The sequence below is a fragment of the Mirounga angustirostris genome, unplaced genomic scaffold, assembly GCF_029215605.1.
Source record: "Mirounga angustirostris isolate CCGP_5_RB_7025 unplaced genomic scaffold, mMirAng1.0.hap1 SCAF_4, whole genome shotgun sequence".
Lineage (NCBI taxonomy): Eukaryota > Metazoa > Chordata > Mammalia > Carnivora > Phocidae > Mirounga > Mirounga angustirostris.
This window is the reverse complement of record NW_026991712.1, coordinates 83,892,215-83,910,816: the sequence shown is the minus strand read 5'-3', so window position 1 is coordinate 83,910,816 and position 18,602 is coordinate 83,892,215. Positions and strand designations below refer to the sequence as shown.

Sequence of the window (18,602 nt, the reverse complement as noted above, 5' to 3'; positions counted from 1 at the left end):
ATACTTTATATTTCTTTAAAGGTCTCAATTTCAATATCCGTTCTCCATGCGTATTCAATGTAAATTGAAGAACTCCCACTCAGGTAAACTTAATTCTTACTTAAGCTGGAAGACCAGGATGGGTAACAGAGGAACTTGTCCTTCCCTGCATACCTTTTCTGTGATCCTAATCTCTTAGCCAATGATTTGAAAGTGAAAGAAGGAACAGAATTATATACCTGGGAGAAAAGATTTGTCCCCAGGAAGGACTTTCTGGTATTTTTAACAATGGAAATATCTACATTAGATCCAAAGTCTCCTGAAAAGTATTTATTTATTTTTAAGTTGAACTTCTAATTTCAGTGTCCCCTGAAATTTAGATGTGGGTTCCCGGAGGGTATTTTAGGTGCCTTGACAGGGAAGCTTGCAGCCAAGGCCTGTGGGGGGGCTCTGCTGCCATCAACTGATGAAGGAATTTGGGGAAATCTCTTAATCTTTCTGGGACTCAGTTTCCTCATTGGTAAGATAAGGTTGTTATTCAATTTCTCAAAAGTCCCTCCTGCTCAGTTTCTATGAGTACACGAAGGACTGAGGTGCCTGTTAAGCAGCCCTGGGGACTGCAGCTGAAACCTTACTTGGTCCCTTCACTGTGTGTCTCCTGCAGGAGCCTGAGCTGAGTCCACACTGAAAACAGAGGACGGAGGGAGCAGATGGAAGACAGAAAATCAGCAGGTTTGGAGGATGAGAATAACCCAAGGAAGGACAAGGCAATGGTGTTGCAGGAGGTTGCCAAAGGAAGTAAGAATAAGGAGAAGTTGAGTTCGGGAAAAATCAGGGGAAACTGAGGAATGCATACAGCAGCATCCAACTGTGCAAGGAGCAGCCGGAGCTGAGCACGGAGAACTAGGGGAGTAACTTCGTCCATGGTGAACCTGTGCACCTGCCGAGGAGCCCCGCCGGATGGATCAGTGTTGGTTTGTACTCTTGGGAAACACCAATTCCAAGAGGAGGAGGAGGAGGGGCACCTGCCTGGGTGGCTTAGTCCTTAAGCATCTGCCTTCGGATCAGGTCATGATCTTAGAGTCCTGGGATCCAGCCCCGCATTGGGCTCTCTGCTCTGCGGGAAGCCTGCTTCTCCCTCTCCCACTCCCCCTGCTTGTGTTCCCTCTCTCGCTATGTCTCTCTCTGTCAAACAAATAAATAAAATTAAAAAAAAAAAAAAAAGGAGGAGGAGGATGTGACCATGAGGCTCTGCCCCAGACCCCTAGCTTTAACCTTGGAGCTGCCCTCACCGTGGATGTCCTCCAAGTAAGTGTGGGCTCAGAGGGATCAGGGATGTTTGGATAAGGGTTGCAGATGTCCATTCTTCCTGCAACTAGTTCTGCCCTAAGGTCAGGAAGGGCCAGGGTAGGAGACCCTTGCCTCTGAGTGATACCAATTATATTCTTCTGAATTTATGGTTGTAAAAGACTTTACACAAATTATGTCTTGACTGTGTGTTGAGTGTTTCATTTTCCTTAGTCTGTGTTAAGAAGTTGGAATTCTGACATCAGTAAGATTTCACTGAGGAGGTCAAAGCAGTGAGAGGAAGAATGCAAACAAAACCTTGTAGCTCAGCACACCTGGGTGGCTCAGTTCATCGAGAGTCTGCCTTCAGCTCAGGTCATGATCCCAGGCTCCAGGGATCAAGCCCCATGGGCAGGGCGGGGGGGCTTCCTGCTCAGCAGTGGAGTCTGCTTCTCCCTGTCCCTTCCCCAGCTCTTCTCTATCTCTCTGTCTCTCTCACTCTTGCTTTCTACCTCACTCTCTCTCTCTCCAATAAATATATGAAATCTTTTTAAAAATTGTTGTAGCTCTCCTAACCTGGTAGGTATGGTGGCAGTGCAGAGGATGGAGTGGGGATGGGGCTAGGCCGAGGATATCTTTTTTTTTTTTTTTGTAAAGATTTTATTTATTTATTTGAGAGAGAATGAGAGAGAGAGAGAGCACATGAGAGGGGGGAGGGTCAGAGGGAGAAGGAGGCTCCTCACCGAGCAGGGAGCCCGATGTGGGACACGATCCCGGGACTCCAGGATCATGACCTGAGCCGAAGGCAGTCGCTTAACCGACTGAGCCACCCAGGCGCCCCTGAGGACATCTCTTCTTAATGACAGAACCATTGAGAGGAATCCAAGATGACCGTCCCCTCTTCATCAGAGCTCACCACAGGGGAGGGTCATGGGGCATTGAGAGTGTAGGGCAGGCTCCCCTTTAAGGAAGGGTATTTGTTGCCTCCTGGAAGAAAGCAGAGAGCATTTCTGCAGGCTATTTGGGACAGGAATGTAGTTGAGATTCAAGATTTGCCACCACCTTTATCGGATCAGTGAAGGGATGTCTCTGAGAGCTTCCTCAGTGCTTGGTTTAGTCCTAGGAGTCATGAGTACAGAGATGAGTAAAACATTATCCCAATTCTCGTGGGGCTCTCAGTCGAGTAAGTAGAAGTCATGAGAAGTGTACTGGTGGTCGATTCCTTGGAGGAAGTGGCCAGTGCTGCCTGGGGATGGTCTCAGTGGTTGTCCTGGTCTCCCTCTGTGTTTTCCAACAACTGGATGCCCTGTCCTGGCTCAGGGGCCCTGGACCTCGACCCGATTTCAGCCTCTAGGACATAGCCAACACCTAGGTTCCGTGTTAGCCCAAAGCAGTCAACACCATGAAGCTCTGCGGAGGAAACTGCTGCTATCAGTAGCTCCCCCCTCTGTCTTGGCCAACTGAGGAAATAGAGGCAAGTTCGCTAAGTCTTCTAGGGTCCTCCTTGCCCTCATGATCAGCGATCTGTCTTTCTCTCTGTGAAGTTAAATGCTTTCTAGCTTCAGTATGCTCTCCCCACTGAAAAACTGTGGAAATATTGGCTAAATTTTAAATCAAGTACCTAGAGTGAAAAAGGGGTCAAGCAACATCCAAGCTGCAGTGAGAAGGTGCAGAAACTCTTACACTGAATAATAATAGGACCGATCACTTTTAAATTGCAAAAATATTTATACAGTAATTCTGGAATAGACAATGTAAGTCTGTCGCTTTCTCCTTCTTCTTAACATTGCTTTGATAATTCAAGATGATTTGCATTTCCATATAAACATTTGGATCAGCTTAAATACTTACTAAAATATCTGCTGGAATGTTGATTGGCACTGTATTAGATGTGTTGATCAATTTGTGAAGAATGGACATCTAAACCATAATGAGTCTTCCAGTCCACCACAAATTTTATGTCCCCATGTATTTAGTTCTTTAAATTCTTGAAGTAATGCTCTGTAGTTTTCAGTGTAATGTTCTGACACAGATTGTGTCTGATGGACAATGCAGTAGGAGAACTGGTCAAAAGACTGGCTTTTGAAGAAGAAGAAAGGCTTCACAAAAGAAGACACACAAATGGCCAAAAAGCACTTGAAAAGATGCTCCACTTGAAACCACTTACTAGCATAAAGTTGAACAAAAATCAAAATGGCTTCACTAATGTCTCCACAAGGCTCAATTTTAAACTAAGTAACCTTTTCCTTCTCTTCTGCAAACCTCCACTCCGACCTTCTAAGCCTTTTCTTTCAGGAGCCTGGTACCACCCTAAAGACATGATGAAGGAGGCTGGCAGCACCACACAGTTTCTGTCAAAATAAACCACCCCCCTGCCCCTGCCTCCGGGGGGAGGGGACTTACAGTTTTCGAGGGCCTTGGCCTGTTCTAGCCTCCTGTGCCCCGAAAAGCAATAAAGCCATTGTTCCTCAATATTCCAAACTCTGTCTTCATCTTCTATTTTGGCTCTGAAGCACAGAGGTCAGTTTTCGACAGCACACTCAGGCATTGGGATGATAAATTAATACTATAGTGAGTTACCATTATACCTCCATCCCCGTGGCTAAAATTACGAAGACGGAAAACACATGTGGTGAGGATGTAAAGTAACTAGAAGTTGCATACACTTGTGTGAATGAGAAATGGTCCAACCACTGAGAAAAGCTGAACCACAGGTCAACATTTACCAATCACATCAACAGCCGTTCCTCTCATAAGTATATACACAATATGGCCGCACAACAAACCGCACATGAATATTCATCATAGCTTTATTCACAATGGCTAAACCCAGGAAACTACATAGATGTCCATTAATAGGTGAAAGGACAGACAGAATATATCGACACAGAGGGATACTACTTACCAATAAAAAAGTTTGAACTGGTGATCCATGTAGTAATATGGATACATTTTAGACTCCTTAGGCTGCAGAAAGGAATGTAGGCATACAAAAGTTCCATTTACATAATGTTGTTAAAAATGCAAGCCCACTTTGATGCCAGCGGTTGCCTGGGGCTGCGGGTGAAGGCAGTGAGGGACTTCAATGGGGCCACCCAAGGGAAACTTCGAGGTAGAGGAAATGCCCTGTGTCCTGAATGGAGCAGTAGTTTCAATTGTATGTACATCTGTGCAAATGCATTTAGTAGTACAGTTTATCTCTTTAAATTTTTCTTTTGTTGAGAAAGCACTCACACTGCGTCCTCTCTCTCTTACTCCTCCAAAGGAGGAGGAGAACGATCATCAGTGGCAATTGGCAGTTGTGGAAACAACACCTAAAGCCAGCTTCATGCTCAGGAGAGAACACTGCACCTCCTCCTCATGGTTTTGGGTACTCTACATGTTCAGAGAAACTTCTGTAGTAACAAACTATAGAAATGATCCCTCAAAGTATAGTCTTAATTGTACACTTTAAAGTGATGCAGTCTACTGTACCTAAATTATACCTCAGTAACATTCATGTAATAATCTACTGTATTTCTCCATACTAGCAGTGAGCATTTAGAAACTGAAATTAAAAAAAAAAAAAAGGAAATGAAATTCAATAGACAGAATAGAGATGCAAGTCCACCACAATTAAATGCATAAGAACACATATAACAACGATCCCTGAAAACTATTGCTGAGATAAATTAAAGGAGATCTAAATAATTGGAAAAATATATATTACAGTCAGGGATTAGAAGACTCAATATTGTTGGAATATCAAATTAGCATTATTCTGATTCATACTGGAGAAGGCATTTTGGGGCAAATTTACAAGCTAATTCTCAAATGTCTATGGAAATCAGAGTACCTAGAATAGCCAAGTTGACCTTGAAGAATTAAAATGGAGAAGTTTACTAAATTTCAAAGCTCACTATAAAGGCATTCGTTATGGTATAAGTAAACACAATGTAAATATATCAATGTGAGAAGGTAGAGAGTAAAACATTTCCTGATACACATATACATTTATAAATTTTAATTTTATTGTTTTCAATTATTTTCTTTTTAAGTAATCTACACCCAACATGGGGCTTGAACTCACAACTCTGAGATCAAAGGTCACATGCCCCACCTATTGAGTCCTCCAGGTGCCCCTCAATTATTTGATTTTTAAAATAAAGCCACCAGTATGCTTCAGCAGAATACGAAGGACTTTCCGTAAAAGTAAGTGGAATGGATGAACATCTATTAAAAAATAAGTTAATATTAAAACCCACTTTGTACCATATATTGATGTTAGTTGGAGATGTGAAAGCAAAAGTATTTTTATTAAGCACCATGTCTCACATTAATAGCTAGTGGTCAGAACAATATGCTATTAGCTTGTTGTGCAGATATTTTTCCCATGAAAAAGTTTAATCCAGGAGGTTTGGGGCAGGAATGAGGTCTAGGCAAAGAAAGCACCTATATGGAAAGATATGAGTGAATGGAAAATGTGGGAAGGGGGCTTGGGGTAGGAGGGGGCTCTACCTGACACCTGGCCCCAGCACCTACAGCAAGGGGACCTTGGGCCAGTTACAGACCCTCTCTGTGACTTGGTTTCTTCATCTGCAAACCAGGAAAATGTAATACTTCCTTGACAAGTTGATTTTGAAGACTAGAAGTCCTAATATATATGAAATCATCACTCTCAAGAACTGTAAGGGACATCCATGATAGCAGAGAGTCTCCAAACTGACTAAACACCTAAGTGCAGTAAGTAGATTCCAGGCCCCATCTAAGCCCACTGAATCAGAATTGCTAGAAACCAGGACTATGAACTGGTATTTGTACTAACTCTTCCAGGCTATTCTTATAATGATCAATTTATGAGTAGGAAACACTGAGTTGTATACCTTTTATCTAAAGCAGAGAAGTAGGAATAGCAGAGCAAGGATATTTTCAACCCAGTCTCTAAGGCAGAGGAGAAACTGCGGAGGACTCTCGCATTGAAGGGGACCTGGCCCATCTGACCCCATCTTAACTTCCTTTAGTTTACTGCAGAGACACAAACCCTGGAAGACATATGCCTCAGGCACCTGACAGTCCACCTTGAAAGCTGTCAGAGCTCTAATTTCGAATTCAATTTTCCTTTGAAAGGAAGTGAAATTTACCTGGTTTTGCCCATTGATGGGACCAGTCTTCTCCAAGTTTCTTGCCTTACAAAAATAAATCCTCTTTGTCATATTGCTATTAATTCAAACTTCAACAGAGATGTTCAAGGAAGAAAGTTTTATAAATAATGTAGCCACTAATAAGAAACCAGAAAGTTCTAACAAAACCAAAAGACAACCGACAGAATGGGAGAAGATACTTGCAAATGACATATCAGATAAACGGTTAGTGTCCAAACTGTATAAAGAACTTATCAATCTCAACACCCAAAGAACAAATAATCCAATCAAGAAATGGGCAGAAGACATGAGCAGACATTTCCAAAGACATCCAAATGGCCAACAGACACATGAAAAAGTTTTCAACATCGCTCGGCATCAAGGAAATACAAATCAAAACCACAATGAGATACCACCTCACACTGGTCAGAATGGCGAAAATTAACAAAGCAGGAAACGACAGATATTGGCAACGATGCAGAGAAAGGGGAACCCTCCTACAATGTTGGTGGGAATACAAGCTGGTGCAGTTAGTCTGAAAAATAGTATGGAGGTTCCTCAAAAAGTTGAACATAGAGCTACCTAAGACCCAGCAACTGAACTACTTACTGGGTATTTACCCCAAACATACAAATGTAGTGATCCAAAGGGGCACTTGCACCCCAATGTTGGTAGCAGCAGTGCCCACAATAGTCAAACTATGGAAGGAGCTCAGATGTCCATCAACAGATGAATGGATAAAGAAGATGTAGTGTGTGTATATATATATATATATATATATATATATATATGTATGTATTTATATATATATACATATATATATATGATGGAATATTACACAGTCATCAAAAAACGGAATCTTGCAATTTGCAACGACATGGATGGAACTAGAGGATATTATGCTAAGCGTAATAGGTCAATCAGAAAAGAAAATTCTCATATCATCTCACTGATACGCAGAATTTAAGAAACAAAACAGAGGATCATAGGGGAAGAGAGGAAAACATAAAAAAGACGAAACCAGAGAGGGAGACAAATCATAAGAGACTCTTAATCTAAGAAACAAACTGAGGGGAACACCTGGGTAGCTCAGTCGTTAAGCGTCTGCCTTCAGCTCAGGTCATGATCCCAGGGTCCAGGGATCGAGCCCTGCATCGGGCTCCCTGATCAGTGGGGAGCCTGCTTCTCCCTCTCCCACTCCCCCTGCTTGTGTTCCCTCTATCGCTGTGTCTCTCTCTGTCAAATAAATAAATAAAATCTTTAAAAAATATAAAATAAAATAAAATAAAATTGTCTTAAAATTTTAAAAAATATGTATTTCCAGTAGAGTTAACATATGGTGTTCCATGAGTTTCAGGTTTATAACATGGTGATTGAACATTTCCATACATTGCCCAGTGCTCATTACCACAAGTGCAATTCTTAATCCCCATCACCTCACCCATCCCCAGACACCACCTCCCCTCTTATAGTCTTCTAGGATCCAAACCAGGATGATGGAATATCATCATTTTGCTCCACAGAATCAATTGACGGATGGGCCTTGAACATAAGGGGACCTGAGGTGCTTCCTGATGGAAGAGCACACAGCACTTGAGAGGAAGTCTTGCCAACATGTCAAGCCTGAAACTGATCGGTTTCTACATCTGCCAGGTCCAACACAGCAGTCGTTAGAATCAAGGGGCTACTGAATATTTGGAATGCGGTTAGTAGGACCTCTTTCCTTAGAAGTGCATTTTAATTATCTTTCATTTACAGCTCACTGAAATGTAAACTTAAAACCTGAAGAAATATAGACTATTTTTCTATTAATCACATTTTTATTACTCTGGCGGAATTCTGTTTCCCTTAATGTGAAGCATTAAGCGGCAAGATGCAAGATTATTTTTGATTGTTGTGCACTTACACTTTTTACTTTTCAATGTTCCTGCCAGAAAATCTTAAATTCCATGTGTGGCTTGCATTTCTTTGTAATAACACTGTTCTCCATGAACAGTGGAGATTCCAGCATGAACTAAGAGGAAGTATGATGGACTGTGTTAATGTATATCTGGCTATAACGCATTCTGTGGGAATGCTCCAGAACAAACACCTCAGTATTTTCAAAAATGAGTAACCAAAAAGGAGAGAACAAGAGCTGGAGAGGGAGAAGCAGAGAGTGAGAGCCAGAGGGAGGGGGAGGGAAGGAGGGAGGACTAAGGAAAGGGAGAAACTGAGGAGAAATCTACACATTGCTAGGAGGCTTGAAGACAGGTCCTCCTGATCAGAGTGTGTGCATTTTATTTGGATCCTGATACAGAGAAAACAACTTAAATACAGCAATGGGAAGTTTGAACACTACGTATTTTATGATATTACATATTTTAAATTAATTTATGAATATTTAAAGGTTATGATGATAATACTTTGAAAAAGAGTTCTCATTTAGGGAAACACACATAAAACTGCAAATGAAATATGATGTCTGGGATTTGCTTTAAATAATATAGGAAAAAGTAAGTGGGTGGGATTATATTCACACAAGTTCAGCCCTAAGTTGATAACTGTTGAACCTGGTGATGAGGACGGGAATGATGTGTTCTACGATTCTGTCTACTTGTGTGTGTTACTGACATTCTGCATCTAGAAAAGAGTGATAAGGAGTACAAGTCCACTGAGGATAATGGCAACTGAATCTCTCAAAACATGACTTTAAAGGGTCAGGGTTTAACCTCGAGAGTCAGTAACACTGCTCATAACCCTGTCCCCGAACAGCCAGGGGCCAGAGACAACTGTGGACTCCAGATGGTTAGTACTTAGCCGGGTCTGGGAGCCAGAGACAGCAGGGGGGTCAGCACAGACCAGGCACTTAGAAGAGAGGACTTCTGGGAGGATTCTCAGCAGGGAATACAGGTGAATGATGGCAGAAAGAGAGTGGGAAGAGCTCAGAGGGTGCCTGAGGCCTGCTGACTCCAGCTTCGGCTACTTGGATCAGAAGGAAGGGGCTGCACGGTGTGGAGGACAGAGGTGGCACTCAGGGGAGGGGCAGACCTGGATGAAGGTAGCGTCCTTTGGAGGCTTGTGCTAAAGAGAATGAAGCCACTGGTAGAAATGAAAAGACCTACTGGAAGAAAACAGGATTCCAGGAGCGGAAGACAAACCTCCACTATCCCCAGACCTTTACATCTCTTAGAATAATTACACCAAAGAGAGGGATCCAGACCTCAGAAATCCACTAAGCTACTCAGAGCACTCATCCGTTCCTACGTGGAATTTTGTTTCTCATTCCAGCAAACCCAGGTGTGTTAAAGTGAAAATGCAGAGCAGACCGGTGTCCCAAGGTGACAGAAGAAAACAAAACAAGGAGAAATAGAGAGTCAAACATTTCAGCTCAGTAAAGATCCCCCCTGAAATCAATCACAAAACATAGGAAAACTGTAAAATCACATCCCGACCTGAATGAAATGTACGAACAAGCATTTGTAGACATGAAAAGGTAAAAGTTCATTTAACAAACACACGACTCCAAAGAGAAGTGGGCAATAAACAAGAAATGGGAAACTAGAATTGGCAAGACTAGGAAAAAACTGAACAAAAATTCTCTGGAAAAGAGGCTGATCAACAAGATTCATAAGGGCAACATGGGTGCGAAATTATAGTGGACATTGAATACAGAAAAGAAAGCAGCCAAGAGAATAGAAATGAACAAAAGATACTGAGACAGGGTCGCAGAGAAAGTCCTGGATGCTTGCGGGAGACGGAACCAGAGGAGCCAACGCTAAGACCTATCTTCATAGAACTAATAGATTTCAAAGAAAAAGAAGAAAACTCCTCTGAAGCTACAGACTTGCCCCCCAGCAACCACCAAAATGACCACTTTATATCCAATGGATATCCCAAACAAACATACAAAGCAAGGCAATATATATTTTTTTCTTTTGAAATTTTTAATTTAAATTCCATTTAATTACCATTTACTGTATTATTAGTTGCAGAGGTAGAATTCAGTGATTCAGGGCACCTGGGTGGCTCAGTCAGTTAAGCGTCTGCCTTGGGCTCAGGTCATCTTGGGATCAAGTCCCATATCCGGCTCCCTGCTCAGCAAGGAGTCTGCTTCTCCATCTCCTTCTACCCCTCTCTCCTGCTTGTGTTCTCACTCTCTCATGCTCTCTTTCTCAAATAAATAAATAAAATAATTTACAGAAGAATTCCATGATATGTCAGTTGCATATAACACCCAGGGTTCATTACATCAAATGCCCTCCTTAATGCCCATCACCCAGTTTACGCCATTCCCCTACCCACCTCCCCTCCAGCAACCCTCAGTTTGTATTCTATAGTTGAGTCTCTTATGTTTGTCTCCCTCTTTGTTTTCCTCTTATTTTTCCTTCCCTTTCCTTATATTCTTCTGTTTTGTTTCTTAAATTCCATCTATGAGTGAAATCATATGGTATTTTGTCTTTTTCTGGCTGACTTATTTCACTTAGTACAATACCCTCTAGTTCCATCCATGTTGTTGCAAATGGCAAGATTTCATTTTTTTGGTGGCTGAGTAGTATTCCATCGTATGTATAGATGCCACATCTTCTTTATCCATTCATCTGTCGATGGACATCTGGACTCTTTCCATAGTTTGTTGTGGACATTGTTCTTATAAACATTGGGGTGCAGGTGCCCCTGCAAAACACTATGTTTGTATCCTTTGGATAAATACCTTTATTTTTTCTAAATAAATAAATTGTGGCTTAATACGTAGCTGTATTTTTAACTTTCTAATTTTTAAAAATATTTTATTTATTTACTTGCCAGAGAGAAAGCACGAGTGCCCAAGCAGGGGGAGCGGCAGGCAGAAGGCGCAGCAGGCTTCCCGCTGAGCAGGGAGCCTGATGGGGGGCTTGACCCCGGGACCCAGGGATCATGACCTGTGCCAAAAGCAGATGCTTAACTGACTGAGCCACCCAGGCATTCCTATTTTTAACTGTTGGAGGAAACTTCAAAGTGTTTTCCAGAGTGGCTGCCCCAGTTTGCATTCCCACCGACAGTGTGAGAGGGTTCCCCTTTCTCCCTATTCTTGCCAACATCTGTTGTTTCCTGAGTTGGTAATTTTAGCCATTCTGACTGGTGTGAGTTGGTATCTCACTGTGGTTTGGATTTGTATTTCCCTGAGAAAGCACTCTATTTTTAAAGCTCAGTAAAATCCCATTGTGCAAGTACTTTCTACTCAGGTAGGATGTCCATGTATGCAGGCAGTAGAAAAAGAGTATTCAATATGGAACCCTCAGGGAGTCCTGAATCCATCACTAGCTGTCCTTTGAAGGTGAAATCCATCCAACGAGAGATGACTGGGGAAATTTCGACTTTCGAACAGCTGAGCAGTGTTGAATCGACTTAACTGTACATCTAAAACAAGAATCTGGGAGTGGAGCAGGTGGGGAAAATAGGATGTAAATGGCATCTGTTTCACTGTGTGGAAACAAGAGTATAAGAAGAGGCAGGTTAAGACAGAAGGAAAGAGAAAATAGAATAATGTCAACAGTTTGAGGTTAAGAGATCACTTAAAACTTAGAGACTGAATGTGAAAAGTTTCACAAGCTAAGAAGGAACCAAACATGTCCAAAACCTTTTGGCTCATTCGGTTAAGCATCTGCTTTTGGCCCAGGTCATGATCCCTGGGTCCCAGGGTCAAGCCCCCCATCAATCAGAAGGAAAGAGAAAATAGAATAATGCCAACAGTTTGAGGTTAAGAGATCACTTAAAAATGAGAGACTGAATGTGAAAAGTTTCACAAGCTAAGAAGGAACCAAACGTGTCCAAAACCTTTTGGTGCAATGCTCAGCCCTGCCTATACACCCTTCCTAAACCCCAAACTCACATATAGACACACACAGGTGCACACACAGAAAAGAAAACCCATGCCACAGAGAGACAAACACAGCCAAAATTTCTTTTCTGTATGGTATGTTTAGCCTAAAAGAGATGGAGACTCAGCATTAAATATGACGAGGAGAACCAAGAATATTTGCATTACTGGGTATCCAGATCCACCAAATGGCCATGATAGTAACAGATTAGAGCATCAAATGTAAAAAATCAATAGTCCACGTGATTGTCAAAACAAAACCTTTAATGATAATGAACAGGGAGGGAATGTTCTTTTCCACATCACATTGCCAGCAGATACATGTTGTGTGGGAATGATAAAGTCGGAATTCTTCCAATACACAAACACACAAAGGGTTATGACACACTGTCGGGATCCTTAAAAGATGGCAACATTTTAGAGAAAGACTGTGGAGAAGAGGATCTGCATACATTCTCAGAGTACCACTTACCAAATCACTAATTTTAGAAAGAAACTCGTGTGTCTTGCTATGAACAGATGGCAAAGGCCCTTCCCCAGCAAAATACCCAGTGTTGCTACCACCAGAATGGTGATGGGCAAACTGGACACGCGTGGTCTCCGGGTGGGCTGAGCTGGGACACACACAGCGGTAACTACGGAGTGTCCTGGCCAAAGGGTTAGGCTGAATTTAATCAGGAGGAAATGATCAGACGACTTCAGGATGTAGGCCATTCAGCTGGACATCTGGCCTGTCCCCTACAAACAAGGGAATGTCACCACCACCGAGACAGCAACCCAAAGGTGAGGAGATGTTTTGGGTTGGAAAGGACTAAAGAAATACAGTCACACGTTCTTTTTAGTCCTTTGAAACCCCAAATACCTCTTCTCCTTTTTGTTGTCTCTTATTTGTGGTGACACTGACTGTTTGAAGACACAGGCCATTCATCCTGTTCAATGTTCTACATCCTGAAGTTGTCTGATCACTACCTCGTGCTCAAATTCAGGCTAAAGCTCTCCAGCAGGAACACTGCGTAGTTAATGCTGTGTGCTCCTAGCAGAGCCCATCTGGTGGCCCAGAATGTCCAGTATGACATGTGGTCTTTTTCCATGATGCTCCTGACTCCGGTTCTCTGCAGGATGGCATTGAGAACAGCAAGACTTACGGTCTCTCAAAACTGTGTGGGATCTACTCAGGCATTGGTGTCCTTAGCGATTTATCACAACTGCAGCTGAAGGGCTAGAATTTCTCTCCTCCAACCAGTCTTTTGCAGCCCAAATCACAGAGAATGGCTTGTGATCGTGATGTTGATTCTCAGCAAAGGATCCCTCCTGTGCTCTGCTTGGGTTGTAACTCGATGCGCTGCTCTAGATTTCCTTTCATCAAGTGGAAAATCATGGGGTTTTATGATGGGATTTTATGATGGGGTTTCATTCAAGTGAAGTTTCATTCAATCTCTTTTCTTAGTTTCTGAAGGACTTGGTATCTGATAGAGGAAGAGAGAGAGAAACCAAATGCGAGTCTTGCTCAGATCCTGCTGACAGCTGAGCCTGGAGGGGTGGCTACATGGTGACAGAGGCTAGGAGCAAGCTGAACCCCTGTCCAGAGAAGAAGCTGAAGGGGGAGCCACAGGTAGGCTGAGGGGGAGAGTGAGAGCCACAGGTCAAAAGCAATACTTCACCAAAGTGACAAGCAGCCTGTGTTGCAGGATCCAGGGACCCCTGTGCTCCCGCCAGTGGGAGCCAGGTGATATCCCAGCTCAAGGCTGCTGTGAGCTTTTGCCAGATCGCAACTACCTCTCCCTCAGCGGCCACTTCACTCTTGAGGCTTTCTCACGCCTCCCAGAGAGGGATGGACCTAGCACCCAACACATACGTTCAGAAACAGACTGCTGTGGGAAGGAGGGGACCCTTGGCAGACAAACACACCCCCATCTCACCTTTGTCCCAGTCTTCTGAGGCGGAGTCCAGGCTACGGAATGAGTCCTAGACTGTGAGAGCCAACAGGGGCCTCTGAATATCTCCAAGTTCCTTTCTGCCATGTGCAGATGAGGAGCTGTCATCCAAGGCACTAAGGAGCCCCGAAAGCCATGTGACCTGTGCCTGAAAACCCTGGACTGAAACCCAGGCTCAGGCCCTGTGCAAACATCTGGGGGAAGGGAGAGCGAAGCCTCTGATCTGGAGGTGTGGGCGGGCAGTAGACACTGTTGGTCACTTGGCTGGACAGAAACAAGCCCAGAGGGGCTGAGGGAAGGACCCAAGAACGAGAAACTCAAAGGGCAATTCACACAAAGGGAGCAGGGGTGTAACCATGGCCCTAGTCATTTTCACTCAGGGACACCAACATTCTCGGAAGGTAATCTCACACAGGATAGACCTTAGGGCATTTCTAGGAATATGCTCATTACATAGACTCACAAACTCTTACGTGAAAATGAGAAAGCATTAGTTTTAGCTCTCTAGATTCTCATCCCTTCTTTTCCAAACTTTCCCTAAGGACATAGGCTGTCAGTGTTTCCTGGTGTAAAGAAGGGCCTGCAAATGGATTAACACAGGAGAATGAGACCTAAGCTGCTTTACTGAGTTGGTGTCAAAGGGCAAAATTTGACTAAAATATTTTCTTTCAAACTGCACTGAACCTGTCAGGGGCTGTGAAATCCACTTAGTTACTAGTGAACTGTCCTTTTCATTGTCATAGGAGGAAAGAAAGCACTAAATTCCTTGACCTTTGATCAGGGAAGGGATTATGTTTTGGACACTGGCTTTTTATGCAATATGGATTTCTTCCTGTATCCTATATTATAGGGGTGGAGGAGAAACCTGACTCCAGCCGGTCCGGTGTGGCACTCCCAGCTGTGACTCGGGTTCTCATCTAGATTTTGTCGTGGGGGCACTTTCTCCTCAGCTTCAACGCTTCTTATTCACAGGGAGAAGTTGAGGGTTACGTGTCCTCCTAGGTCAGATTTCCTGAAAGACCCCGGAGGAGAAGCCTTGTGCAAGTGACTCATTAAGACAATGCTCCTGGGAGAAGGAGGCCTGGGTTGGGGAAGCAGGGAAGGAAGACAGAGGCCTAGAAATTGTGTGATTTCCCGAAAAGTTCCACTTGCTTGGCAACATGTGTAAATGATGCCGCTCTGCTGAGGAGGGCCAGATGCAACCAGGTGATGGAGATGGAAGCGCGTGCGGGCCACTGCTTTCTGAGGAAGGGGGCTCAAAGGCAGGGAGGCAGCCCCGTGGGAAGCAGAGTTAAGACCAGACAGAGGTAGCACCAGCTGTGAGGGTGACCAACTGAGGAAGAGAACAAGGAGTGTGTGTGTTTGGGGGTGGGTGGAGGTAGAATCAGAAGGAGAGTAAGAGGAATCCGTGCCCCAGAGCCACGTATGTGTGATCACCTCTGTGCCCGAAGCTTGAAGGCCACGGAATGTGCTTGCGAGTCTCCACTTGCCGAACTGCAGTTTCCTCTTGATAATCTTCTGTTTCATGGCACCGAGGGCTTTCATGGGGCCCAAGACGTGACACCCACGCTGGCTGTCCCTTGAGCCCTCTGCAGCATCACCATCCAGCTTGGGAGGGTTCTTCATGCAGATGGAAGCTTCCAAACCCAGCTCTGAAAAGAAAAGCACATCAACAGGATTTGCTGTGATTCATGAGCCTTCTGAGCCTCCACCTGCACTGACGCCAAAGAAGGACAGTGGGCAGAATGAGAAAGGCCATCCGACAGGTCACAGGTGAGGGGAAGCCAGTGGACACACTTTGATTATTTCCTGTTTTCTTCTTCTCTCTCACACTACCCTGTAAGGATAAGAGGACCAGGAGGCCAACGTGCTCACAACCGACAAAAGTGAAATCGAGAGAAACAGAAATGGTAAAGAGAGGTAGTTCCGGGGAAGAGAAGACAAAGGCAAGGAAATCATGCTGGAAAGAGGCCGTCCTATTGGAGGGAAGAGACTGTAGAGATCAGCCAACGTCAAAGTTGAAGGGAAGACTTTGAGGAGCAACCAGGGAAGAGAAAGCTGGGGAATTTACACAACACGCCTCAACATATGGTACATTTCCTATATGAACACTAGGTATAATATACGTCATGTATGTGACATAAGATATAGAGGCGTGTGTCTGTATGTACGTATGTATCTAATTGAGAAAATGATTAAATAGGGATTTGGGGGACATGGAGCATAACCTTCTCACCCCCTTTCTGGTCAGTTGAAATTGGAAAAAATACACAAATTCAAGAGGAAAGAGAAAAGCAGTGGCGAGAAACAGGTGACCTGTTCAACACCTCGGAAGGATTTCAGGGGGAGCAGAATGAAACCACCTGCCACAGTGGGATAGTTTGTATTCACCCCCAGTTCATAGGTTGAAACCTAATCCCCAATGTGATGGTATTGTGGGGTGAAACTTTGGGAGGCAGATCCCCCCATCAAAGGGACTCATGCCCAAAAGAGAGACCCCAAAGAGCTCCCTCGTCCCTCCGCCCTGTGAGGACAGAGCAAGAAGGCGGCCACCTCTGAACCACGAAGGCAGTGTCACCAGGCCCGAAGATGCACCTGTTGGATTGTGGATCTACGGCGCCGGCAGAACCGTGAGTTATCGATTTCTGTTGTGGACAAGTCAGCCTGTCTGTGGCGTTTCTGTTATACTCGCCAGAATGGACAAAGACCCTGGCACGGAGCCTGGTTTTCTGTTCAGGCCTCTGTGGAAGGTGAGTCACAGAGAGAGGGACTGAGCCAGTGGGGTGAGTCGGGGCCGAGACCGTGGGCACTGAGGCGAAGTGACAGAGAGGCTCGAGGGGGAAGACAGTAAGTAGGTGACGTTCAACGGCCCTTGTTGGGGCTGTGCATCCCCGAACACTCACTGAGCTCTTTCTCTGGGGCCCCTCCCTGGTGCCACCGTGCTGCTGCATATGTCACCGCCACGTGGGAACGGCGATTCTTCATTTCTCAGGTTGTTTGGTGCCTGACAGAGTAGCCCCGGGCCACCCCAGGTTCCAGGAAGGGACACTGAGTGCGGGAGGGTAAGGAAGACATGACCCAGGGGAGGGTAGTGAAGACACGACCCAGGGGAGGGTGGAAAATCTCAGACGTCAGGAAATCTGAGCAGAGGTGGATCCTGATGAGCAGGAAGCTGGGAACGAGGCCCCAGAGATGAAGGGAGAAGACGAACTAGACGGAGGATCAGCAGAGAGAGTGACGCGTGCACTTTATGTAAGAAAGTGGCCCCTTATTTCTTTAGAAAAGGGAAAAAAACAAAACTAACCGGGAGACCAGTATTTCCATTGTGACTGTGAGCGCCGAACAGGGAAGATGGGCTTGGAGATGCTGAAGGAGAGGAAACGGGGCACACGAGCCTTCCTGAGAAAGCCACGGGAGATGGGGTTTGGGGAAGTGGGGCCGGTAGGAACCGACCACCCTGCATGAAACAAGCCCTGACACCATTTTCCAAGTGTTAAAGCACCACAGAGGCCCAAGAATTAGACACGACAAATTCATAGATGTTATCAAGCAATTGTTGTTGAATCAAGCCCCCTAGAAAAGATGTGGTTTCATGCTCCCAGCATTGATGGAACGGAGATACCATTTTCAGCGGTTCCGAAGAGGGGACTGAGGGGACAATATGGAAGAAGATGACTACGTTGGCCAGTTAAACAGCCAGGAAGGCGCAAGCCCAGGACCTGGGGCAGAGCTGCTACTAAACACAGGATTTGCTCACCTCACTGTATTGGAGCATCGTGAGGTTCGACCTCACCCCAGTGGGGCCTCCAGCCAGGAGTCGGTGATGACCAACGTGGGGACCAGAACTTCCTACTCCTCTCCCCACTCACCTTGGAAGAGGGGCCATTGGTTCCCAGAACCCATCTTGGCATCCAGGCTCCCGAGGGTGCAGGAGAGGCCGAGCCTGGCTCTGTTGTCACCAGAATCCAACTGCTGGTCCAGCTGCGGTGTCAGAATATTGGCCACCTGGGTGCTTGGCTGTGTCTGTGCTCCGGAAGTTTGCACCTCTGCTCTTTGGAAAGTCCAGTTTCCACTTGATGGCCCTTGGTGACAGGGAGCCTGCATCGGAGCTGAAGCAAGAAGAGATTTCAATGGGCTGAATCCCCGGGCTCCATAGCTGAGCACTCCCAGACCACCCATGTCTGATGTCCCCGCCTGTCAGTGAGACCACCCTGCGAGCAGGCACAAAAGCAGACGTCATGTGTATGAAGGAGATGTCACCGTTGTGTCCCAGCCTGGGGCTGCTGGGATGGCAGGTGCCCAGCCTGCAAAGTCCCTGAGGTGAAAATCCTCCCCTTGACCCCACAGGGCCTTTGGATGGGCACACGAGCTCATGCCTATCATTCTGTTAGTAGTAACCTTGGTCCTACAGCCTAGAGAGAAGGTCCTAGAGAGGCCTCAGGA

At 45.0% G+C, this 18,602-nt stretch overlaps 1 non-coding gene across 1 annotated transcript; it reads right to left on the bottom strand.

The window, feature by feature from the left end:
• Positions 1 to 4,491: 4,491 nt before the first annotated feature.
• Positions 4,492 to 4,705, bottom strand: LOC135364246 (small nucleolar RNA U3). The gene has a single exon (XR_010411168.1). It is a non-coding gene; the product is annotated as a small nucleolar RNA U3 (small nucleolar RNA).
• Between the last annotated feature and the right edge of the window lie 13,897 nt (positions 4,706 to 18,602).